This window comes from Moschus berezovskii, chromosome 4, assembly GCF_049115385.1.
Source record: "Moschus berezovskii isolate FMDL1 chromosome 4, NW_MosBer_1.0, whole genome shotgun sequence".
Classification (NCBI taxonomy): Eukaryota; Metazoa; Chordata; class Mammalia; order Artiodactyla; family Moschidae; genus Moschus; species Moschus berezovskii.
In genome coordinates, this window is record NC_142463.1 from 56,324,447 (window position 1) to 56,351,596 (window position 27,150).

The 27,150-nt window shown below is 36.7% G+C and overlaps 1 protein-coding gene across 1 annotated transcript in view; it reads right to left on the bottom strand.

Moving 5' to 3' along the window:
• ADGRL4 (adhesion G protein-coupled receptor L4) overlaps positions 1-27,150 on the bottom strand; it is a 146,755-nt gene that overhangs the window by 103,159 nt on the left and 16,446 nt on the right. The gene's annotated exons all lie outside the window — the stretch shown is intronic.

Consider the following 27,150-nt stretch of genomic DNA (forward strand, 5'->3'; position numbering starts at 1 on the left):
TTGATGCTTTTGAACTGTGGTGCTGGAGAAGACTCTTGAGAGTCCCTTGGACTGCAAGGAGATCCAACCAGTCCATTCTAGAGGAGATCAATCCTGGGTGTTCATTGGAAGGACTAATGCTAAAACTGAAACTCCAATACTTTGGCCACCTCATGCGACGAGTTGACTCACTGGAAAAGACTGATGCTGGGAGGGATTGGGGGCGGGAGGAGATGGGGACAACAGAGAATGAGATGGATGGATAGCATCACCAACTTGATGGACATGAGTTTGAGTGAACTCCGGGAGTTGGTGATGGACAGGGAGGCCTGGCGTGCTGTGATTCATGGGGTCACAAAGAGTCGGACACGACTGAGCGACTGAACTGAACTGAACTGATGGGTAAAATTTAATGAAAATGCATGTACAAATATACCTAACTTAAACCAAGGAAACACCATATTCTTGTCTTCTGCTGCTGCTAAGTTGCTTCAGTCGTGTCCGACTCTGTGTGACCCCATAGACGGCAGCCCACCAGGCCTCCCCGTCCCTGGGATTCTCCAGGCAAGAACACTGAAGTGGGTTGCCATTTCCTTCTCCAATGCATGAAAGTGAAAAGTGAAAGTGAAGTCGCCCAGTCGTATCTGACTCTTAGCGACCCCATGGACTGAAGCCCACCAGGCTCTTCCGTCCATGGGATTTTCCAGGCAAGAGTTCTGGAGTGGGGTGCCATTGCCATCTCCGATATTCTTGTCTATAGCTCTTCTAATTATCTCCCAAATCTGGCTGGCCTTCTTAATAAAGGAGAAACAAAACTTTTATGATAATTTATAAATAGTTAACCTAACCCTCAAAAATAAACATCGTTCACATGGTTGTGAGAGCTATATACCCAAACATAAGTGTCATCATGGCCTTTCACTACTTAAAAAACTTTCATTTTCAAAATTAACTTCACAGTCCATAGCTTGATATTTAAGTCCAGCCCCCAAAGTTTGTTACTGATGTTCCTTCACAATTCAGCACTAGCTATATCTCTCTTCATCCTACCCTTGCAACTAACATTTCCAATCTAGAAAATGCTTGAAGATTTTCAAACAATGTATGTCTCTCATTTTCAGAGCCATTAAGCATATTACTTCTGATGTATTACTCGTTATTCAGTTCCGTTCAGTTCAGTCGCTCAGTCGTGTCCGACTCTTTGCGACCCCATGAATCGCAGCACGCCAGGCCTCCCTGTCCATCACCAACTCCCGGAGTTCACTCAAACTCATGTCCATCGAGTCGGTGATGCCATCCAGCCATCTCATTCTCTGTAGTCCCCGTCTCCTCCCACCCCCAATCCCTCCCAGCATGAACCTCACTTTAACAAAGAATACTAATGTTTTAGGACACAGATCAGATTTCATCTTTCTCCTGCAGCCTTGCTAATTTCTCATCTATGTACGTGCATGCACTCCCCAGGTGGAAGGCATTCCCTTCTACTATGCACTCTCTCTTCTCATTCATAGTGTACTGCAATCTTTCATACTTACTGTAGACTTTTTCACTTAGCCTTTTTTCTGTAAGACTACAGACATTTTGTTTCTTTTCAACTTTATCAGATAAGAACAGACACAATAAATATTTAGTTTAAAAAACACTGCTTCTCCCAATATAACACGGTCTCCAGTAGAGACGTATAAATCAAGTCCATTTGAGTGTTCCACTGAAATAGAGTTCTTACTTCTACAATTAAAAGAGTTTCTCGAAACAGAAAATTTTATAGCCACAGAGGAGTTAAAGTTTTCTTTACATAGTAAAGTCAGAAAGTTTAGACAAAATCTTTAGTAACTAGTTTACCACTGAGAGTACTAACTGCAGCCTAACAATTTATGACTGGTTCCAAAGAAACATTTCATTTTCTCACAGAATTTACAAGGCTGGAATGAACCAGAAGGGTTGCTTAGTTCATCTCTCATGTTTAAATCATCTCAGAGAAATAAGGAGCTGTACTATTTGTAAAAACCTCCAGAAAAGTAGATATGACAACCTCTCCTCTACATAACACCTCTCACTTTAATAATCTCTCCCTAAATGTTACCTAAATTTCTATTGCTAGAGTTTAAATCCCTTTCCTCTTGCAACATCACTACTTAAGCTGAGACTAGCAATCAGTCTCCCCCATGTAAACAGCTTGTACACTGTAGCCTACTACTGGAGCCCCAGTGACTTCTTTTCTCTCTGGCTGAACAGTCATTTTTCAAAACTATTGGTCTGTGACACCTCTCAGAATTCTTGTGGAAGGTGTTGTCCCATCTCTATGACAGCCTTGTAATTTTTACTCCTGCCCCTCAACAAGCCCTTCATCCAAGGGTCATCACATTATCATGCAAACTTCTAAGAAGACAGAATAAAAAAATGCCCATTGAAAGCAAAATAGGTAAACATGAAGTGACTAATACAGACAAATGTCATTTACAATGAAGACATGATGATATCATGCTCATTCACTTCATGATGTCCCAAATTATTTTGTGTCAATTAATTCCACTAGTTATTCAAGTATATAAGTTAAATTATAACTATTTTTTCACCCATAAAATTGTTACAATAAGAATGCCTACTGATATTGATGATATAAGTGAAATAAAAGTTATTGTATTAAGTGCTCAGTAACTGTTAGTTGTTATTATTAGTAATATTCATAGTACTATTAATCATCTTTTATTCTCTTTAAGCGTATCTTTAAAAATATCTAGGGATACTGTCTTAGAGAAACAAATAAAAGTCTGGGTTTCCTTGGTTTTATAAATGTGGCTATAAGGATTATTAAAATATCTTGTGTTATGAATTAGGTCTATATAATAATAAATGTAAAACAAAAGTTAATGAAATTTAATTATTTAAACCATTGCATAAACATTTTATGTCCCTTAATGTCCTTAATGTAATTATAGAAGATTTCACTATTTTCACTTTGTATTCCATATATATTAAAATTCATTTTGGACTCTCAGCTTTCACCTGTTTTCAGTCTTCTTTGCAATCAGCCTCAGCTGTCTATTTTGCTTTATCTTGAGTTCTGGATCTTCTAAGAAAACGATGATGTAATTTTCTTCTTTAAGCTTTATATAAATTCTGCATTCACATATTTTAATTAAATTTTATGTTTTGAATATTTTTCTGATTTGTTTTGCAACCCTAAATATAAGCTTGAGAGTGGTTTACTGTGAAAATCTCACTTATATTTCCCGTATTTGCAAGCACCATTTCAAAATATGTGTGTCTTTCAAAATATGTGTGCCATTTCTGTTAGAGCCAGACAGCCCTTTGCTTTAACATTCCTCAGTAAAAGGCAACAGCTCACACCAATACAGCTTTACAATCAAGGCACAGGTGAGGAGGGTTGAGAAATCAAAGCAAACAAACTGATCATAGATCACGTAAGGTGCTTCTGACTGTAAGCAACAGAAAACCCATTTCAAAGTGACTCAAACCATAAGGTAATTAATTATCTCACAAAAGGAAAAGTGCAGCAGTAGAGAGACTACAGGGTTGATTAATTTACCAGCACAGCCATGCCATCAAGGTTATTTCCTCTGTCTGCTCTGTCATCCACAGTATTAATGTTTTTCCCCCTCAGGCTAGCTTTCTTCACAGTCATAAGATGACTTACAAAGAATTCTGAATTTTTATTCTAAATACATAAAGACTAGATAATCTTAATATCTTTCTCCAACAATAGAAATACTAGATAAAATAAGACAAATAAAATAAATGTACTCTTAAAGGTAAAACTGAGCAAACTAAAAAATACAAGAAATCTTCAAAGACAAAAAAAAAAGAGAAAGATAAAATTAGGGTGTAAAAATAAGCCTCAAAAGACTTTTTAGGTGTGATAATTTTCAATGGCTTCTCTGGGAGGAAAGGAGTGAACATGTGCAAGGTGAAGCAAGGACTAAAACCACTGCTTAAAGTCAGGACCATCAAAGGACTGCACACACAGTGGCAGGATGGACTCACAAAGGTCTTCACCAGGGAAAAGACATGACACAAAAATTACCTATCTTGGCCTAGGCAATATACAGAGGTCAAAAGGCACTTCAGAATTGGTAGCTACACGTCTGTGGCTACTGTAATGGGAACCTGACAAATCAGTGGACAGTGGCTTTGAAGTAGTTAAGCGGGCATGGTAGCTGCAAGAAGCAAATGAATAGTCTTCCTCCTTAGAAAGATCTTTGACACAGGTATCACATGATCGCCCATATAATTACTGGCTAAAATAAATTCTACAACTAAAACTAAACACACACCATTTTTGAGGATCAGCAGAAACAACAAGTACAAAATTTAGGATCTTTTACAAATGAAATTATTGAACACCTATATAAAATAACTATGTTTAAAATATTTAAGTTGTGACATTTAGAGTATTTGAAAGCAAATAAAATGTTTCTATTACAGATTCGAGAATTTTAAAGAATCAAGTAGAAGTTCTAGAATTAAAAACTAATAGTTGGAGTTAATAATTTAGCAGACTGTTACAAAAGAGACTAACTACAGCTGTAAAAATTGTTGACAAACAGCTAGCTCTGATGAAATTACCTAACATGCATGACTCAGGGTTCCCTGGTGGCTCAGAATCCACCTGCAATGTCAGAGACCTGGGTTTGATCCCTGTGTTGGGAAAACCCAGAGGAGGGCATGGCAACCCACTCCAGTATTCTTGCCTGGAGAATCCCCATGGACAGAGGAGCCTGGTGGGTTACAGTCCATGGGGTCGCAAAGAGTCAAACACAACTGAGCAAATAAACACACACAGCATAGAAGCATAAACAAACAGAGATGAGTAATAAAGAAAAAGCTTATAAAGAGAACATTTGACTGGAATTTCAGCGAGGTTAAATGAAGAAGCATTATTATTTTAAGAGTGAGTGGTGTTGGAGAAGACTCTTGAGAGTTATTTGGACTGCAAGGAGATCAAACCAGTTGATCTGGAAATCAATCCCAAATATTCATTGGAAGATTGTTGCTGAAATTCCAATACTTTGTCTGTAAGGGAAAAAGAACCTTATGCTGGAAAAGATTGAAAGCAAAAGGAGAAGGGGGCAGCAGAGGAAAAGATGGTTAAATAGCATTACCAACTCAATGGACATGAATTTGAGCAAACTCTGGGAAACAGTGGGCTTCCCTCGTAGCTCATCTGGTAAAGAATCCACCTAAGTGGATTCACAGGAGACCCAAGTTAGATTCCTGGGAAGACCCCCTGGAGAAGAGAACAGCTACCCTCTCCGGTATTTTTGCCTGGAAAATCCGCATGGACAAAGAAGCCTGGTTGGCTACAGTCCATGGAGTCGCAAAGAGTCAGACAGGACCAAGAGACTTTCATTTTCACTTTCTGGGAGGTAGTGGGCTTCCCAGGTGGCTTAGATGGTAAAGAATTCAACTTCAATGCAGGAGACCCAAGTTTGATGCCTGAGCCGGGAAGATCCTCTGGAAAAAGGAACAGCAACTCACTCTAGTAGTCTTGCCTGGAGAATTCCAAGGACAGAAGAGCCTGGTAGACTACAGTCCATGGGGTTGAAAAGAATCACACACGACTTAGCAACTGAACAATAACAACAAATGCTACAGAATTTAAAATGAAAATATTTAAACGCTGGAAATAAAATTCTAAGCCTGATAAAGGAAAGAAATCTAGACCTGGACACATCATTGTGAAAGAAAAGAAGTAATCTTATATGCAGGTGCTCTTATTAACAGTATTATAAATTGAATGTTTGTGTCCCCCAAAATGCATATATTGAGGTCCTGACCCCTAATATGATCGTATCTGGAGACAGGTCTTTGGAAGCTAATTAGGGTTGGATGAGGTCATGACAATGGGACCCTGGTCCAATGGCACTAGACTTCCACGTGAAGAGGCATCAGTCTCTCTCTCTCTCTTCCTATAATGTGAATGTGAGGACAGAGCAAGAATGTGATCATTGTCAAGACAGGAACAGAGCTTTCAGCAGAAGCTTACCATGCTGGCACCCTGATCTCTGCAGTCTCCAGATATGTGAGGAAACAAATTTCTGTTGTTCAAACCACCTAGTGTATGTATTTGTTGTGGCAGCCTGAGTTGACTCATACATACAAGTAGAGAGAAAAGACAGATGACCTATAAAGATAAATGACAACAGACATTTTAAACAGTGACAAGAAGTAGATACTATATCATATACCTTCAAAGTTCTTAGAGAAAATTACCTGTTAACTCAGAATGTTACCTTAAAGTACAAGAAAAATTACAGACATTTTCAAATAAACAAACACTGTAAAATTTGCTACCAATGGTGAACCTCAGGGCAGATAATATTGAACCCAGAAAGAAGGAATGGTAAACATGACAAAATGGTGAGAAAGAAATGGATAAATAACCAGGTAAACCTAAAACTACTTTAGTGTATAAATAATACACTCAAACAGACAGCAGAGCAGTGATTCAGAACATTTCTGAAGCTGCCCTACCTGCGTGTTGAATTTCATTTAGTCATTAGTTAACTGGGTGATCCTTGGGAACATTATTAGCTTCCACATCTGAAAGAAAGGTATTATGAGGATCACATGAGTTAATATAAGCTAAGATCCTAGAAGACTTCCAGGAACAAAGTAAGCAATTTATAGCTCTTTTTATTTCTATTATTATGACCTCTATTATTTTAAAATAATACAGCGTAATTTAAGAGATCAAAAAGACAATCTAAAATATAACACTATAATAATAATTCAGATAGAAATGAGTGAAAGCTATTGAAATAGTAAAGTCACATTTTGAAATATATAAGTGGACATAAATGGTAGGGACCTAACAGAAGCAGAAGATATTAAGAAGAGGTGGCAAGAATACACAGAAGAACTGTACAAAAAAGATCTTCATGACCCAGATAATCACGATGGTGTGATTAGAGCCAGACATCCTGGAATGTGAAGTCAACTGGGCCTTAGGAAGTATCACTATGAATAAAGCTAGTGAGGGTGATGGAATTCCAGTTGAGCTATTTCAAATCCTGAAAGATGATGCTGTGAAGGTGCTGCACTCAATGTGCCAGCAAATTTGGAAAACTCAGCAGTGGCCACAGGATTAGAAAAGGTCAGTTTTCATTCCAATCCCAAAGAAAGGCAATGCCAAAGAATGCTCAAACTACTGCACAACTGCACTCAGATCACATGCTAGTAAAGTGATGCTTAAAATTCTCCAAGCCAGGCTTCAGCAATACATGAACTGTGAACTTCCAGATGTTCAAGCTGGCTTTAGAAAAGGCAGAGAAACGAGAAATCAAATAGCCAACATCCGCTGGATCATCAAAAAAGCAAGAGAGTTCCAGAAAAACATCTATTTCTGCTTTATTGAATTTGCCAAAGGTTTTATTGACACAGCCTTTGACTGTATGGATCACAATAAATTGAGGAAAATTCTTAAAGAGATGGGAATACCAGACCACCTGACCTGCCTCCTGAGAAATCTGTATGCAGGTAAGGAAGTAGCAGAACTGGACATGGAACAACAGACTAGTTCCAAATAGGAAAAGGAGTACGTCAAGGCTGTATATTGTCACCCTGCTTATTTAACTTATATGCAGAGTATATCATGAGAAACGCTGGGCTGGGAAGCACAAGTTGGAATCAAAATTGCCAGAAGAAATATCAATAACTTCAGATATGCTGATGACACCACCCTTATGGCAGAAAGTGAAGAAGAGCTAAAGAGCCTCTTGATGAAAGTGAAAGAGGAGAGTGAAAAAGTTAGTTTAAAGCTCAACATTCAGAAAACTAAGATCATGGCATCAGGTCCCATCACTTCATGGCAAATAGATGGAGAAACACTGGTAACAGTGGCTGACTTTATTTTTCTGGACTCCAAAATCACTGCAGATGCTGATTGCAGCCATGAAATTAAAAGATGCTTACGCCTTGGAAGGAAATTGAACAACCTAGACAGCATATTAAAAAGCAGAGACTTTACTTTGCCAACAAAGGTCCATCTAGTCAAGGCTATGTTTTTCCAGTGGTCATGTATGGATGTGACAGTTGGACTATAAAGAAAGCTAAGCCCTGAAAAATTGATGCTTTTGAACTGTGGTGCTGGAGAAGACTCTTGAGAGTCCCTTGGACTGCAAAGAGATCCAACTAGTCCATCTTAAAGGAGATCAGTCCTGGGTATTCATTGGAAGGACTGATGTTGAAGCTGAAACTCCAATACTTTGGCCACCTGATGCGAAGAATTGACTCATTTGAAAAGACCCTGATGCTGGGAAAGATTGAGCTCAGGAGGAAAAGGGGACGACGGAGGATGAGGTGGTTGGATGGTATCACCGACTCCATGAACATGGGTTTGGGTGGACTCCAGGAGTTGGTGATGGACAGGTAGGCCTGGCGTGCTGTGGTTCATGAGGTCACAAAGAGTTGGACACGACTGAGCGACTGAACTGAACTAAATGATTATATTTGGCTTGTTTTGTTAATCATGCGAGCTAAAGATTAAGGATACTACTAAATGAAAATACAGAGAAAAGGAAAATGTCTTTCAGCCCAGAATTTGGACAAATTCTGAATATATCCATCTAAACAGAAAAAGCATGTCATCTATGAGAGTATAAACATTACGCCAGCTTGAATGTTTGGCATGAGAGCAGTCAATGCCATAAGATATAAAAAACAGTATACAAATATCTAAAGAAAAGACAATCTGGCTTAATTACAATATGTCCAGACAAGATTTTCAACTATGAAAGAATCTATTAGACATTTTTGAGTATAATGGACATATCAGACACAGTGGTCAGAAACACTCCTTGAAAAAAAAATTCAATAATGAAATTCAGCTCATCAGATAAGACATCTTTTAATTCCCAGAAATGGAGCATCTGTAGTAAAAATTACTCAAGGAAAGCACTAAATGCTTTTAAATATAAAAGTAATACTAAATCTATGGGAATCATAACAGAACAGAATTATCAATAGAATAAGCCTTGATAAATTAAAAAATAGAATAAGCAACAAAAACCAGGTAAAAAAGGAAAGGAAGGGAGAAGTGTTACTATGATAATCAATTAAGTCTTTTATAGCAAAAGGCAAACCAGCATTGTTTGCAATTAAAATGGATGGTTAAAACAATTATCTCAGCACTCTGAATCTATTTATAATTTTTCTTATCTTTACAGTTAATTTAAAATTTCTCTTGTGTTAAACAAAGAAATCTGCAATGGGCAATTCTTTCAGTTTCATTTCCTCCTGTTAAAGTCTAGTAAAATGAAAGTCAGTATCTTTCCATATACAGTATATTATATACTTTCAGTTATAACAGTATATTCTTTTTCTTCTGCTAAATCTAGTAAAATGAGACTGAGCACCTTTCAGTAAAATAATAACACATCTGCTATTATTATTGTCTATCACTTGTCAATTATTTCCCTTATCTGCTCTGCTCAGTCACTTCAGTCGTGTCCGACTCTGTGTGACCCCATAGACGGCAGCCCACCAGGCTTCCCCGTCCCTGGGATTCTCCAGGCAAGAACACTGGAGTGGGTTGCCATTTCCTTCTCCAAATCTATCAGGTACTAAAGAGGATAGTGAAAAAGTTGGCTTGAAGCTCAACATTCAGAAAACTAAAATCATGGCATCTGGTCCCATCACTTCATGGGAAATAGATGGAGAAACAGTGGAAACAGTGTCAGACTTTATTTTTTGGGGCTCCAAAATCACTGCAGATGCTGATTGCAGCCAGGAAATTAAAAGACGCTTACTCCTTGGAAGGAAAGTTATGACCAACCTAGATAGCATATTAAAAAGCAGAGACATTACTTTGCCAACAAAGGTCCGTCTATTCAAGTCTATGGTTTTTCCAGTGGTCATGTATGGATGTGAGAGTTGGACTGTGAAGAAAGCTGATCATCGAGGAATTGATGCTTTTGAACTGTGGTGCTGGAGAAGACTCTTGAGAGTCCCTTGGACTGAAAGGAGATCCAACCAGTCCATTCTAAAGATCAGTCCTGGGTGTTCATTGGAAGGACTGATGTTGAAGCTGAAACTCCAATACTTTGGCCACCTCATGCGACGAGTTGACTCACTGGAAAAGACTCTGATGCTGGGAGGGATTGGGGGTGGGAGGAGAAGGGGACGACAGAGAATGAGATGGCTGGATGGCATCACCCACTCGATGGACATGAGTTTGAGTGAACTCTGGGAGTTGGTGATGGACAGGGAGGCCTGGCGTGCTGTGATTCATGGGGTCGCATAGAGTCGGACACGACTGAGTGACTGAACTGAACTGATAGAAAGATCTCCAGAATAGTGTTCATTAATTATCTAAAAGCTGGCTTGGGGGGCTAGGAACTTTACTGATGTTTTGCTTTCTCCTCTATATTTTTTAAATGGCTTGAAATTTTTATCATGAGTATATATATATATATCACTTTTACAAAACAAAATGATATTCATAAATAAAACATTAGAGCTTGTTCCTGATTTGATAAATTTAATAACAATATCTTGTTTTTGATTTTTCAATTGTTTTGCACAATTAACATAATATGCTTCCTCCAATTACCTTCTGGTAATTTCAGAAGGTTGACAGCTATCATACATAATGTCTCATTTCCCATGTAAACAAAGATGAAAAACAAAAATTATATATAATAAGATCCTCTTAGGTGGCAGGAAACATGAGTGGCAAAGCTTAAGCATTATGTGAAAAATATGATAGATATTTAAGTTTTTATATGACAGAAATATGACTAAAAGTGACTTTTTTGGAATGAGGTCTGCAACAAAGATACCAATTTTTAAAAGTGATAGTCATCATTTTCCTTCTATTATTCAAACTTTGAAAAAATGTTATATGATACAATATTTGCAATTAATAAGATACAATTAAAATCCAAATGCAAACTAGATTTCTACTCAAATTCAAATATTTTCCAAGTTGTTGACTCATCATAACTAAAAGCAGCTGAGGTCCTTTTCAAAATGATTGTAAACAAGTTAAGTTAGTGCCTGAAAAGATTATCAAAACAGAAAAAATGTATTTTGCAAAAGAGATTGAACAGAAAGTCTAAAAATGTACTTGACCATAAGGGAGGTGTTCTGTAGCAATAAAATGCTTTGAAGACAATTTAATCTCAATCCATGGGTCACAGAACAAAAGTAGATAAATCATGATCATGGCATGATGGTATCATTTAAAAGGGATATTTTGGAAGGAGGTGTCAGTGCTACTTTCAATAGAAAATTTTCAATCTCAGATGAATTTAATATTACCTAAAACATTAGTTAAAAATAGCTTCAAATCTCAATAGCTAACAGAAATCACAATAATTAACAATTTCCATGGCTGATTTCAGAGAGTTACATCGCATATATAAAACAGATGACCATGGTATATTTGTCAAAGAGGACCTCATCAGTACCAGTTGTTTCCAAATTACAGTGGGGGAAATGTACCCCAAAGCATGTGCAAAATAATCCACTGATACACAGGAAAAGTGTTAACATTCTTTCTTTCTTTATATTTTTTCCTTTCTGCATTTCAGTAGTTATTGATTGTAATGTAGAGGCAATAAATAAAATTTATAAATAACTGTACATATATTGGATGTGCATTCTGAAAGACTCTAATTTATAGCATGAAAAACAGAATCAAAAAAACAACAATCTCCATCATTAGTTAGAATAAGATCAATTTCTATGTCAATTCTAATTATCTAGTAGTTATCAGTACACTGTTCTGAGAAAATTCCAAGGCGAATTCAATCAATGTTGGTAAGGGATACTGCTATGGATTGAATATTTATGTCTCCCCAAAAATCCATATATTGAAGCCCCAATCCCAATTTTGGGGGAGATAATTAGGTCATGAGGGTGGAGCTCTCATTAATGGGATTAGTGCCTTTTTAAGTGGATGAAGGGACAACAGTGTTCTCTATCCTGTAATGCGCCAAGAGAAAATGGCCATCAGTAAACCAGGAAGTGTTCTCTTCAGCCATTTACTCTGCTGGCACACTGATGTTGAATTTTCCAGCCTCCAGAACTGTGTGACATAAATGTTTGATGTTTAATTCTCTCAGTCTATGGTATTTGTTACAGCACCAGAATTGATTAAGACAGAAATCATGATGCTTATATATGGGAGAAGACAGAAAACATGACATTGTTGGAACAGTAATCTGGCATCTTGCTCCGGGTCTAGCAAACAATACTGCTTATTTATTTTATCTGGATGATTTATTTGTTTCTATCTTTTCCAATATTTCAAGACTCCTGTCATTTTCCTAGACAAGCCACATTTATTCCCTGTTCTGTCCCCCACCACTCAAGGACTTGAAATGGCATATGGGGATGCTTTAGATAATAAACCTGTGCCTGTGTGAACAAGTAAACTAGAATTCCCTGTTCTAAACCCTCACTTAGCCTCACTTTTCCTGTGTTCAAAGTCCTATCCATGTTTGCCTTCATTGAACCTGTACTTTCTTCTAAACTTTTCTCTCATTTTCTACTCCATTCTTTCTATAGCCTTTATATTTGGTCAATTTCCACACTGACTTTTTTGTTTATTTTCATAGCTCTACTACTTAAAATAATTTCTTTACTTTTCAGGCTCTACTCAACCCAATCTAGATTGGATTTAGTCACCAAAATTTCACCAAAGTAGTTCTTGCCAATGCCACCACTGATCTCTATATTAAAACAGCTATTGATTGTTTTTTGATTTTCACTGGGCCTTTCAGTAGCATTTGAAACTGTGAACTCTTCTTTCTTGAAAATGCATTCCCTTAGCTTTAATGATAACACACAAGTTCTCCCTTCCTTTAAGGCCACATTTATAAATCCTTTATCTCAGTTTTCCTTCCTCTGAAGATTTGAGCTTAGTTCTTCATTTTCATTCTACGATCTCTTTTATGTAGTCACTATAGAGTCCCTTATACTGCAAGGAGATCCAACCAGTCCATTCTGGAGGAGATCAATCCTGGATGTTCATTGGAGGGACTGATGCTAAAGCTGAAACTGCAATACTTTGGCCACCTCATGCGACGAGTTGACTCACTGGAAAAGACTCTGATGCTGGGAAAGGTTGGGGGCGGGAGGAGAAGGGGACGACGGAGAATGAGATGGCTGGATGGCATCACCGACTCTGTGGACATGAGTTTGAGTGAACTCCGGGAGTTGGTGATGGACAGGGAGGCCTGGCGTGCTGTGATTCATGGGGTCGCGGAGAGTCGGACACGACTGAGCGACTGAACTGAACTGAACTGAACTGATAGGTAAACATGTCTGCTTCCACGGTTTCCATTAACATCAATATTCTGCTGATGACTCAAAAATGTTTCTTTCTATTCAAGAATTCTCTAAGTTCCAGACCAACATGTAGTGTTATCTCCAGTTATATATATGAATGGCATGACAATGATACCATACCCAAAACAGAGCTAATGACTTTTCTCCATATACATTTCTTTTTTTCCATCAAATGCACCAGTATCCATCTATTTGTTCACACTACAGATCTAAGAGATATCCTTCACATCTTCCTGTCTCTTACTTGTAACATCATCCAATCATCATTAAGACCTATAGATCTCCACATTTTATATGTCACTCCCTTCTATTTTCTTCCATCTTTTTGGTCACTAATCTTGACTAAGCCAATATTCACTCTCCATGACTCATGAGACAGCATCCACCTGATGAACCTGTATCCACACTTTGTTGGCCTTCAATTTATTTACTTTGTATAGAAGAAAAAGTGAATTTCTGAAAGCAGAATCCATTTTTTTTCCTTTGGATAACATCAGGACTTTACCTAATATGGCTACTGACCTATGTTTTAGAAACATGCTCTACAATTGCAGCATTTCACTTCAGCAACTTATTTTGGTTGTTACAATTTGTATTTCTTTCTCATTCATTAGTGCTTTCACAAGTACATATGATGATCATTCCTATCTGCCATATCTCTCCTCAAGCATATGCTTCATTAAGCTAATTTCCAGCTCAATCATTACTTTAAACATTGTCTCCTTATGAAGTTTCCATGATTACTCGGGCTGCTCAAATGATTAATCATTTGTGTAATTGTGATTTAAATGTTTCTTTATCCTTCTAGAATTCACAACAGCCACTTATACATATCCACTGCTGCTGCTGCTAAGTCGCTTCAGTCGTGTCCGACTCTGTGCGACCCCATGGACAGCAGCCCACCAGGCTCCCCCGTCCCTGGGATTCTCCAGGCAAGAACACTGGAATGGGTTGCCATTTCCTTCTCCAATGCAGGAAAGTGAAAAGTGAAAGTGAAGTCGCTCAGTCATGTCCGACTCTTAGTGACCCCATGGACTGCAGCCTACCAGGCTCCTCTGTCCATGGGATTTTCCAGGCAAGAGTACTGGAGTGGGGTGTCATTGCCTTCTCCATATCCACTACTTTATATTTAACCCTACAAAGTACTACCTTATCACAATGTAGGTGCTCAACAAGTTTTTGAGTTAATGAATACATGAATTAAAATAAATGCTAAATTATGCAAAAGAGCACCTGATTTGATTCAACATTGTTAAACATTGTTAAAAAATAATCTATACTAATTACAGAATGGATTTTTAAGTGTATTATATGCTATTATTTCTTGTATTATTTAAAATATTTTCAATAGTAGCTTATTTTTGTGTCTCTATAATTTAGGAATATTGAAAAATTAGAATGAAACTTGCAAAATATATTAGAATTAAAAATTTAAAACTTTACATATAGCCGATTCATGTTGCCATACATCAGAAATTAACAAAACATTTTAAAGCAATTATACTCCAATTAAAAATAATAAAATTCTAAAATTGAAGAAATATAAGACATAACCTAGTATTTTCTTGCCCAGTTACAAAATAAATCAAAAAACAAATGCTATTATACTAAGAGTTTATATACTTTATTACACATTTTTGAATAGTTAAATGGATTATCGTTTCCTTGATAGTAATTTTGAAATGACAAGTTTAAAAGAATAGAGAGGAGTAAATTTAGAGTCTGATATGGATTTTCACCACTGGCCTAATGCTGAGAAGTTTGTTTTGACTTTAAAAAATGTTTAGTTGAGATTTAGTTTCAAAACAATGGTTTTTTATTCTTAATCAAATGAATTTATATTTATCTTTCTTTTCATTTACCAGAAAGGTTTCCAAGAAGTACAGATGGTTCAAATGCAGTAAATAAATATTTGATCATCTTGGGGTGACATAAGTTAAACCATAACTCAGAAATGTTGCTGAACTGAATAAAGGTGTCTTGACATATTTCCACTCAAATCTATCCTTATTCAGAATGCACTATTACACTGACGAATGCTTGAACAGCCACAGAAGAGCAGAATCATGACAGAGTAATTCCAATCATTACTCTCAACCAGTTCTTGTCAATGAACATATGTTGTTTCTCCAAGACACTGAAAATCCTGATTAGGTGCTTTCCAGGAGGTTATTCTATGGACCTGTGGATTTCTCTCACAGTTTAAGACTCTATCTGGAGATTATATTGAAATTCTCATCCTTGAAACAAAGTTGTACCAAATACTCATCTTTTCACTCTGCAAAATTATTGTATTTATATTTTTCTCAGAATGGTCTCATTCAATGGCAAATGAATTGCATTATCATATATAAGCAAATATGGGTTTCCCAGGAGCTACACTGGTAAAGAATCCACCTGCTTAGAGAAAAAAGAGATGCAGGTTCAATCCCTGGGTGGGAAAGACCCCTTGGAGAAGAAAATGGCAACCCACTCCAGCATTCTTGTCTGGAAAATTCGGGGACAGAGGAGCCAGGTGGCTACAATCCAGAGTCAGACATGACTGAGTGACAGCACACACACACACAGAAGCATTTATATAGTGATCTTCTTATTACATATAATGATCTTATTATTTATATACACACAAACACATATATATGTGTGTACATATATATTTCTCTGTTCTAAGTTTATGCCAAAGTATCTTGCATGTCTTTTTTAAAAAATTGCATAATAATAATTTTAAAAACCTCATACAGAGAAATATATATTTTTGTGTATATATCAATCTTAATTTTGTTTTGTTAATATTTATTGAGATATAGTTGACTTATAATCTTCGCATACTTTTAAATAGCTAATTTCAATAGATTTGCTATGCCAAAGAAAATTAGTAAGAGTTTTACAATATGTAGATTTTTTCCAAGGTTTCTTGTAAATCCTGTGTTTTCAAGCAATATTTATATATTTGTTAATCAATTATGATAAATATTCATAATAAGTGGAATAAACTGTTTTCTGAGAATTTCTATTTTTTAAATGTTTCCTACTGTACTCTACATCCTGGACTAGGTACCACATCTTTAATGCTAAGGATTAAAAAAAAAAAACTCACTGGCATATATATGTGCGTGTGAATAAAATATGGAAGCAGTTAGTTCCTAAATATTCTTTTTAAAATGCTTCTTTAAATTCAGCTTCTACCAAGCTAACCCAGTGATTGGTACAAAGGTAATTAAATGAAAATCAGTCTTCAAAGAAAGATTAGTAGTGAGTGAGTGATTAATTTTTTTTTCCTTCAGACACAGGAAGCCTAAAATATCAGTTAAGGATTAATAAACTATTAACAAGTGAGGAGTAATATACCTTTATTCTAGGTATATGACTAAGTGCTCATATGTGTTGCTGTTCATGGAATTTGGTAAAAGCAGAAGAGCACTTCATTGTTATAACTTAGCTGCCTTGATGATATTAATCTGATTTTTTGGATGGTTGGGAAAGTAAGACAAAGAATGAACATACCAAAAAAAAATTTGGCAGAAAGTGACTGACAGATTTACATTAGTAATAGTTCAATAGTAATAGTTACCAAGGCCTTTCTATATGGCCAGTATCATAATTAAGTGCTATACTTTTATTATCTTCTTGTATCTGCATAAGATATTTTGAAGTTGATAAGACTATTTATAAACTAAAGACATAGAAACTGGTCCAAATATGACAGCTAGTAAATGACAGAACCAGGATTTGATCCCAAGTGAGGTTTCCTCAGCGTCTCTGCTTCTTCTATAGCCCTGCTTCCCCAAATGGAGAAGGAAATGGCAACCCACTCCAGTGTTCTTGCCTGGAGAATCCCAGGGACGGGGGACCATGGTGGGCTTCCGTCTATGGGGTCACACAGAGTCGGACACGACTGAAGTGACTTAGAAGCAGCAGCAGCAACTTCCCCAAATAAGCTGTAATTCACATTTGCTCAATCTTGGTCGAAACTGTTAATACTATCTGAATCTAAAACGCTGAGGTACAGATTTTCAAAGTGGGTCTCCATTAAAATGCTTCCTTCTGATGAAATCTACTTTGAAACAGACAATGCCCATTTTTCCCTTCTATATTTATCATTTGTACTCAGTATTCTAGATTTGAATGTTAATCATATGTCAAATTTTAATTTAAATTCTATTTTCTAAGCGTTTCATATTTCTACATGGGTGATTCAGTTTTAATACTGTCATAAGGGTAATTTCTTTTCAGTTATAAAGGAATTGATCTCCAAATATTAAGGTATCATTCAGTAGAAAGTTCTTTGATCACAATTTATGAATTGATGGATTCTTTTTAAAAAATTGTATCTCTAATAATTGATAAAACTTAAGTTTTCTCAACAGAGTAAGGAAAGTGTATTATGAGTTATAATCTAAAACCTTGCTTAAATTCAGATTAACTTCACACTTCTTTATTCTTAAATTGGTCATCAGATTGTTTAAAAGGATAAGTATAAAGAGATTATTGACTATAAAACAATTAATGCCTCTATTGAAAACTTTCTGATATATTTACTTACTAATAAACTGAAATCAAAGTCAAAAACATATTTAAAAACATTCTTCTCCACATGGTATTCCATTATGAAACTGCTGCCGTGAATATTACATTTGTTGAACAAACACAGAACTATAATCAAGCATCTGCTTGCTTTCCTGCATTGTATATACAACAGAGATTTGCTGCGCTTTTTTAGTATTCTCAATAGGTTTCTGTGTTTATAAAGGTCCAGAAATGATCTTTAGAACATATCCTCCATATGGCACCAGGAAACATAGCATAAGAACCTTTCCTACACAAAGGATATAGAAATGTCTCATTTCAAAATATCAACATTTTTCTAGAAACACAAAGCTACCAAGTAAGTGTTAGAACCATCTCAATTTCTGTTCAACCTTGTTCAAATTGATTTAGCCGTCCGCACGTGTCAACTTTAATTATCAAAAATACACAAATAAACATCAGATTCCTTTCTTGAGTTCTAAATGTTAACTATAACTCTAATGATATTTTTAATAATAAATTCTTTAATACTCAGAATGTGTTTTTCATCAGCAGGCCATCTCAGCATGATGTCACTAAAGAACCATGACCTAAATTTTAGTTTTGAGGTTTTATCCACAAAAGAGAAATAAAATGGAGGTGCTCACTTTTCTGTATAATTATGGCATATATAACTGATTTGATTAGTCAACCCAAATAATCTCAAAACATTTTGGTGTTCTTTGGGAAGACTACAAATGTCACGATTTAACTCTCCTCTGTAATTCAGGTTTTCCTCTGTAAACACATCCTAATATCTGCTAAATAAGCTAAGATTTAAGACATGCAGAACACTGATAACTACCTTCATTCTACTGTAACTTCTTAAAAACTACATTTTAAAATTTACTGAATAATTTAAATAATAATCTTTATGTTTAAGTGAGCTAATGTGTGCACACTTTAATATTTTTTATTTTACAAATATAACTTTTAAGATAATAGAGAATACAAAATACCATACTGCTCAGTAAGAATAACACTATTAAAGGACTCCACCTTCAATATCGTGAAACAACTAAATATAATGTCAATTACATAAATCCCACTTATTATGCCAGAGAGGGAGATTATTCAGACCTCACATGAAAATTAGTTTCTTTCTTTATAGTGGTAACAAAGTGATTAACTAGTAAGTTTAACATGAAGAAATGATACGATTCCAAGTGTCTATAGTTCCTTAAACCACTTCAAGATACACTGGCAGATGTTTCAATTAATGTGTAGCAAGGTCACAAAATCAATTTCTTATCAGCTAAAAACACTCATACAGTAAATTTTATTTTCAAACCATAATCTCTAAATTAAATCTGTGTCCCTAAAAAATACAGTTCAAAAAATCAGTCATTGGGTTTTCTCCCTGATAACGTTTTCACAAATGGCACAAGGCTTTGTATGCTATATATAGCCTACAATGTTTGGTTAGATTCTAATCTTCCTAGAGAATGTCATTATCTTTTTCCATGGCAAATAAAGGACCAAAGTGTTAATTTCCTCCTTAAACTAAGTACAAGGCTTGAACACATCTGGGATTCTATCTTCTAGCCATTTGTTTGGAAACTTTTAAACAATTATAAAGAGAATCTCTGAAACTGTATACTAATCTTGATTTCTTGGTAATATAAATTATCTGAACATAAAATTGCAGGAAAAATCATGTTAATATGGAAAATAGCATTACCATGCAGTAAATTCGTGTAAAAGGACTTAGCAGGAATTGAACTTTTCAGACCAATGACACTCAAGATAACCACATTTTTAATGAAAATTCATTGACTTGAACATAAAATACAATCATATTCAGGTGCTGGAGTTCTTTCTCTATATTCTAATTTTTTTAAATAAAATGTTTTTTCTCCTAATAACTGATTCTCATCCTACTCACAACTCCACATGAGACGACAGTAAGGTAAGTCCTTGTAACTTTTCTCTCAATGACAATGGACCAAACAGTCAAAGAAGCTGAAATATATCAATAATATTGCCTGAATGTTTTAATATTCATAAAATCACAATTTTCATGGTAGACAAAAATTATTTGTTCTTGTTTTTAACATTCAAAATGCATGATACCTTTATACAAATGCTGTATAATGTACACTACCTGGTGTTATTATCTCATACAGCCACTAACAAATTATAAAAGTTTATTTATTGTAAATTCAAATTCTTGAGATGTTTGGTAGTTGATAAAATATGGGATATAAAATCATATCTCAAGAAGACGGGAAGAAAAAATTATCTGAGATAATACATTAGAGCTTTTCAAAGCATTTTTTCCACACACTCCTAAACATATACTCTTTTAGTTGATTTCAGCACTGCTAGACAGAATGAAAAGAATGTTTTCTAAAGCAAGGAGGTGAATAACTCTGAGGAAGGGTTAAAACACATTTACAAAAATTAAACACAACATTTTTGTGGATGAAGACAATATTTTCTTCATAATCTTTACATATTACAAGTATAAAAATTTTAATAAAGCAATTTACAGAGAGTATTTTATTTCTTCCCACTTCATTCATGTTATAATCTATTCAATTTTAATCAAATTTAGAGCTTGACAGAGAAACAAAGTAAAATTTGTTTTAATAACAGTCTTACTTTGTTCCTATTAATGCAAAAAAGACAAAAGTTCACCCTAAGTAGGTTACTGAAGAATAAATACAGCTTTGTGTAACACTGTACTTAAAAAGATTAGTTCATTGTAAAAAGTGATAAATGTGAGACAGATAATTAAATAACACAAAAATTATTTTCTGAAATTAAAGAACAATTATTATGATTAAAAGTGAAAATACAGTTTTTCTAAGTGCCAATAGTTTCACAATTCCTAGGATTTCTATGAAAACAGCATATTTTACACATAAGATGCAGAAAAAAATACCACAGTTAATGTGACAACTGGGACTCTGAAGATTAGGGCCAAAATGATTCAAAAACAGGAGGTCATCACAAGACATTAGTGCCAATATGGGAAATGACCCTGCCTTAGGACATATTGCTTCTTAATTCATGAAAATGTTCAAAAGAGCAACAGATAAGTTAAAGGAAATTCACTCTTGCATAGTTGATCACTCAAAATGAAACAGGAAAAGGCAATTTGGAGAAAACCAATGTAAAGTTTATTAAGCGAACTGATCATTCATACACATTTTGCATCTGGTTATAATGGATAGTCTTTATTTATAGCAAAATACTTGGGATGGGATTATGCATAAGGTAATCTTGCTTTATAGGTCTTATTACAATGTAGAGAATTCAAGCAAACCTGAGTGCTGATCCATGCAAGCAGGAATATCATACACAATATCTTAGTAAATTCAGCACAGACATGGAATTGTAAGAATAGGGCACCAACCAATCAGAATAACCACTCAAAAAACAATCCATGTATTTTACAGACTGCATCCAAGGAATTTTGATAGTTTCCAAGGATGCCGTCAAGAATAAGAATTAGTCACCGTCTACAAACAGCAGTCACTGTTGGAATTCCCCAAGCACCATTAAAAAGCAGGCAGACTCCATCAACGCTTATTCCAATATTAATGAATTAATGCAAAAATAAAAAGGAATTATGATAAGATGAATAAGCAAACAATCATTCTGAACATATAAGAATAAGCAAGGCCTTGCAAACTGACATATGTATTGAGTCTTAGACATTAAGTCAAAGCTTATAATAGTCCCAACATTTAAAATGCCTTATTTCTCTCCTGAGAACACACACAATTGATTATCCCATCTCATTTATTGTCTGACACAAAGTATTTTGATGCCTGGAAATACATGAAATCCTCAGAACAGAGAAATTTAGATATAGGTTTCCAGCTGAGAAGACTGCCCCTCTGATCAAGTCCACTCTCAAACTCCCTGGCTCATTACACTTATAAATAAACGATCATCAATGTTCCTTTGAAGTTGCAACACAAGGACAAGTTCCATTTTGTAGTATTTTGTTCCAGACTGTTCGTTAAATGGTACTTATAAAATCACATGAATCATAACCCTCCTCTCCACAAAATGAATACGTGTACAATTTTATTCAAAAGGGGTACTCTCAACCACATCCAGTAGTGACTAAACCTTTCCCAGAAGGGAGCAAATATAAAAATAAAGGTTTATAGCCTTCTTGTTTCTTCTGAATGATTCAAGTGACTCTGATACAGCACTTCTCTTGCTGATCATATTATATAATATTTAATATCTTACTTTTTAGCACTGTAATACAGGGGGTTCACTGAAGTTTGGCCCAGAAATTTTTTTTCACAGGACAAAGTCACTGAGAAAACAGGTTTTCATGCTGGAAATAATGGAAAATACGTTTTATTTATGTGCTGACCTTTATGGATGTGTAATATAGGTCTGAAGAACTTTGAGGTCACATCCTGGTTCAGTAGGGGAAAAAAAAATACATATCATCATGGTGTTATGGCCATGAGTCGGGAGAAGTGAGCACAAGCAGTAGAGGAAAGCCTCACCTGGACTGGTCATGCCAGCTGCAGAGATCAGGGTAAAAAGCAGTGTGGTACAGTGGAAAGAGCACTGAGTTTAGAGACAAGAGACAAAAATCCATATCTGCTTTGCTTTCATGTTCCAAACTGAGATGAAAATCCATTAGTTACTAAAAAAGATGAAATTTAAATTGACTGATTTAAATAAAAGTCTCACAATAACAGAATCAGAATTTTAAAGCTGAGAGGAACATTAAAAACCATTATCATAAGTCTCAGTTGAACAGGACTAGTGTGTGTGTGTGTTTGTATGTATATGTGTGTGTGTGTGTGTGTGTGTGTGCATGTGCATGCATGCACACGCATGTGTGAAGTGAAAGTTGCTTAGTCATGTCTGACTCTCTGCGACTCCATGGACTGGGGCCTACAAGGATCCTCTGTCCCTGGAATTCTCCAGGCAAGAATACCGGAGTGGGTGGACATTCCCCTTCTCCAGAGGACATTCCCAACCCAGGGACAGAAGCCAGGTCTCCCACATTGCAGGCAGATTCTATATACTAGTCCATATAAATAACAAGAGAGACCTTAGATATCTTGGCACAGTTACATGAGAATATATTATCAAAGAATGTAGTTAATAGGGCATGACATACTAGGAGGGGTCAAGTTACAGGGCTGGGTCTTAGTTAGTAATAAGGATATAAAAAGGGATCTAATAATGGAATACTTTGGTCACCTGATGCAAAGAACTACCTCATTTGAAAAGATACTTATGCTGGCAAAGATTGAAGGCGGGAGGAAAAGGGGACGGCAGAGGATGAGATGGTTGGATGGTATCACCGACTCCATGGACATGAGTTTGAGTAGACTCCAGGAGTTGGTGATGGACAGGGAGGCCTGGCATGCTGAAGTCCATGGGGTCACAAAGAGTTGGACATGAGTGAGTAACTGAACTGAACTGAACTGAATAATGGAAACTGGGAAGATAAATTTTGGAGTAGTTATTTTATTTTTAAGACGACAGGGTAATAATACAGGATTTCGAAAATATACCCTTCCTCTCTTAACCTATAATTAGTATCAGAAAAGGGCTTAAATGAAGTAGAAGTTAAATGAAAGTAGATGAATATAGAAACGGAGGCCTAAAGGACTGACAGAAAATCTTGTAGTGGTCATGGATGAATTTGGCCGCTTGGCCTCTCCTCACTCTCCCGATTGTAAGAGACACACAAATGTCCTTTTGAAAATCACTTTTTGTCACTATAATTTGAGTAGGTTTTCAACTATGCTATATGAATGAAGAAGCCTACATATTCCATTATTTAGGTGCATAAAGGTAACATCTTCAATGTATAAATAAAAATGACAGATCATAAAGTAAACTATACTCCTCTTTTATAGCAAGATATCAATAGAGGTATTCCTTAAACAAAAGCTGAAATGTAAGGCACAAACATATGCAAAAGACAGGTGAATATTGGAGGATTCTTTAAAAGAAGACTCCTGTGTTTCTTAAGCTTTTGGAAATCGTCTTATATCTTTTATTTCTTTTGCTAAAACTTGCCGGACCCCTCTTCAATAAGACTTTGATTGGATGGGTATTAGGTCCTCTGTGTTTGATTTCTCAGTTTTGTTCTCATAGTTTCCATCTTTGCCTTTTAGTTTTGCAGTCTCTGAGTATTATTTTTCTCCTTCTCTATTGTATACTATTGCATTCATCTGGGAATAATATAGATCAGAAGACAAATATATTTCATTGGAGCAGAAAAATAGATTTTTTTGGTAGTAACTATCAAGTGTATTATTGGGCTTCCCTGGTGGCTCAGAGGTTAAAGCGTCTGCCTGCAATGCGGGAGACCTGGGTTTGATCCCTGGGTTGGGAAGATCCTCTGGAGAAGGACATGGCAACCCACTCCAGTATTCTTGCCTGGAGAATCCCATGGATGGAGGAGCCTGGTGGGCTATAGTCCACGGGGTCGCAAAGAGTCAGACACGACTGAGCGACTTCATCAGTTCAGTTCAGTTCAGTCGCTCAGTTGTGTCCGACTCTTTGCGACCCCATGAATCACAGCGCGCCAGGCCTCCCTGTCCATCACCAACTCCCGGAGTTCACGCAAACTCATGTCCATCGAGTTGGTGATGCCATTCAGCCATCTCATTCTCTGTCGTCCCCTTCTCCTCCCACCCCCAACCTTTCCCAGCATCAGAGTCTTTTCCAGTGAGTCAACTTGTCGCATGAGGTGGCCAAAGTATTGGAGTTTCAGCTTTAGTATCAGTCCTTCCAATGAACACCCAGGATTGATCTCCTTTAGAATGGACTGGTTGGATCCCCTTGCAGTCCAAGGGACTCTCAAGAGTCTTTTCCAGCACCACAGTTCAAAAGCATCAATTCTTCGGCAATCAGCTTCCTTCACAGTCCAACTCTCACATCCACACATGATCACTGGAAAAAACCATAGCCTTGACTAGATAGACCTTTGTTGTGATAACTGACCTACAGCTAGACATCTTGGAATGTGAAGTCAAATGGGCCTTAGAAAGCATCACTACAAACAAAGCTAGTGGAGGTGATGGAATTCCAGTTGAGCTATTTCAAATCTTGAAAGATGATGCTGTGAAAGTGCTGCACTCAATATGCGAGCTAATTTGGAAAACTCAGCAGTGGTGACAGGACTGGAAAAGGTCAGTCTTTCATCCAATCCCAAAGAAAAGCAATGCCAAAGAATGCTCAAACTACCGCACAATTGCACTCGTCTCACACGCTAGTAAAGTCATGCTCAAAATTCTCCAAGCCAGGCTTCAACAATATATGAACCGTGAACTCCCAGATGTTCAAGCAGGTTTTAGAAAAGGCAGAGGCACCAGAGATCAAATTGCCAACATCCACTGGATCAAGTATATTAGCCAGTGAATTCAGGAAATCGCTCAGAGAAAACAAATAACATAGGCTGGAAACTGCAGATAATTGCAGTATTATAACCACAGAAGTTCCAAGGCCAAATTTGCCTGTTACTCCAGGTGTTTCTTGACTTCCTACTTTTGCATTCCAGTTCCCTAGAATGAAAAGGACATCTTTTTTGGGTGTTAGTTCTAAAAGGTCTTGTAGGTCTTCATAGAACCGTTCAACTTTGGCTTCTTCAGCATTACTGGTTGGGGCATAGACTTGGATTACTATAATATTGAATGGATTGCCTTGGAAACGAACAGAAATCATTCTGTCATTTTTAAGACTGCATCCAAGTACTGTATTTCGGACTCTTTTGTTGACCATGATGGCTACTCCATTTCTTCTAAGGGATTCCTGCCCACAGTAGTAGATATAATGGTCATCTGAGTTGAATTCACCCATTCCAGTCCATTTTAGTTCACTGATTCCTAGGATGTCAACGTTCACTCTTGCCATCTCCTGTTTGACCACTTCCAATTTGCCTTGATTCATGGACCTAACATTCCAGGTTCCTATACAATATTTCTCTTTACAGCATCGGACCTTGCTTCTATCACCAGTCACATCCACAACTGGGTATTTGTTTCGCTTTGGCTCCATCCCTTCATTCTTCCTGGAGTTATTTCTCCACTGATCTCCAGTAGCATACTGGGCACCTACCGACCTGGGGAATTCCTCATTCAGTATCCTATCAGAGACATTACTTTGCCAACCAAGGTCCGTCTAGTCAAGGCTATGGTTTTTCCCATGGTCAGGTATGGATGTGAGAGTTGGACTGTGAAGAAAGCTGATAGCCGAAGAATTGATGCTTTTGAACTGTGGGGCTGGAGAAGACTCTTGAGAGTCCCTTGGACTGCAAGGAGATCCAACCAGTCCATTCTAGAGGAGATCAATCCTGGGTGTTCATCGGAAGGACTGATGCTGAGCTGAAACTCCAATACTTTGGCCACCTCATGCAACGAGTTGATTCACTGGAAAAGAGTCTGATGCTGGGAGGGATTGGGGGCAGGAGGAGTCAGAGACGACAGAGAATGAGATGGCTGGATGGCATAACCGACTCGATGGACATGAGTCTGAGTAAACTCCAGGAGTTGGTGATGGACAGGGAGGCCTGGTGTGCTGTGATTCATGGGGTCGCAAAGAGTCGGACACGACTGAGCGACTGAACTGAACTGAACTGAACCACAGAAGTTATAAGTGAATCAAAAATAAATCTTGAGTTCAATTAAATGGAGCAGAGGCTTTTCAACAACAATGCTTGGAGAAGGAAATGGCAACACACTCCATTATTCGTGCCAGGGACAGAGGAACCTGGTTGGCTGTTGTCTATGGGGTTACATAGAGTCGGACATGACTGAAGCAACTTAGCAGCAGCAGCAGCACTTTTCCTAGGTACCAACTATGGGCTCTATCCTAATACTAGTGATATCACAATGTGAAAATTCACCAGTAGGTCATGGAATTAGGGTCAGAAAACATACTGACTACCCTGTTTCACTTTTAAGATAAAGTAGGGAAGGGATCTGGGAGAGATGTAGCAAGGGGATGAAAGTGGGTTATTAGAATAAGGCAGATTGTATTGAGCTGATGAATTTAAGAATATTTTGACTTACACAGTCTACAGGTATCCTCCACTGATGTGTAAGCAAATTTTAAATTTGTAGCTTCCCTGTTCTATGTGTGATCATTTCTATAGGAGAGAAAACCCAAGAATAGAGACTTTAGTCTCAACCTTCTGGTTTTAAGAATTGCTTGCATTACTGACAATTTTACCAGCTTATTGTCTTGAGGGATTGTTACAAAAGGAGATGAATAAAGGGAAAAACAAAGCACAAGGAACTGGTTAGCACAAAGGTTATAGAATACACTAAAGAAGAAAGTATGTTT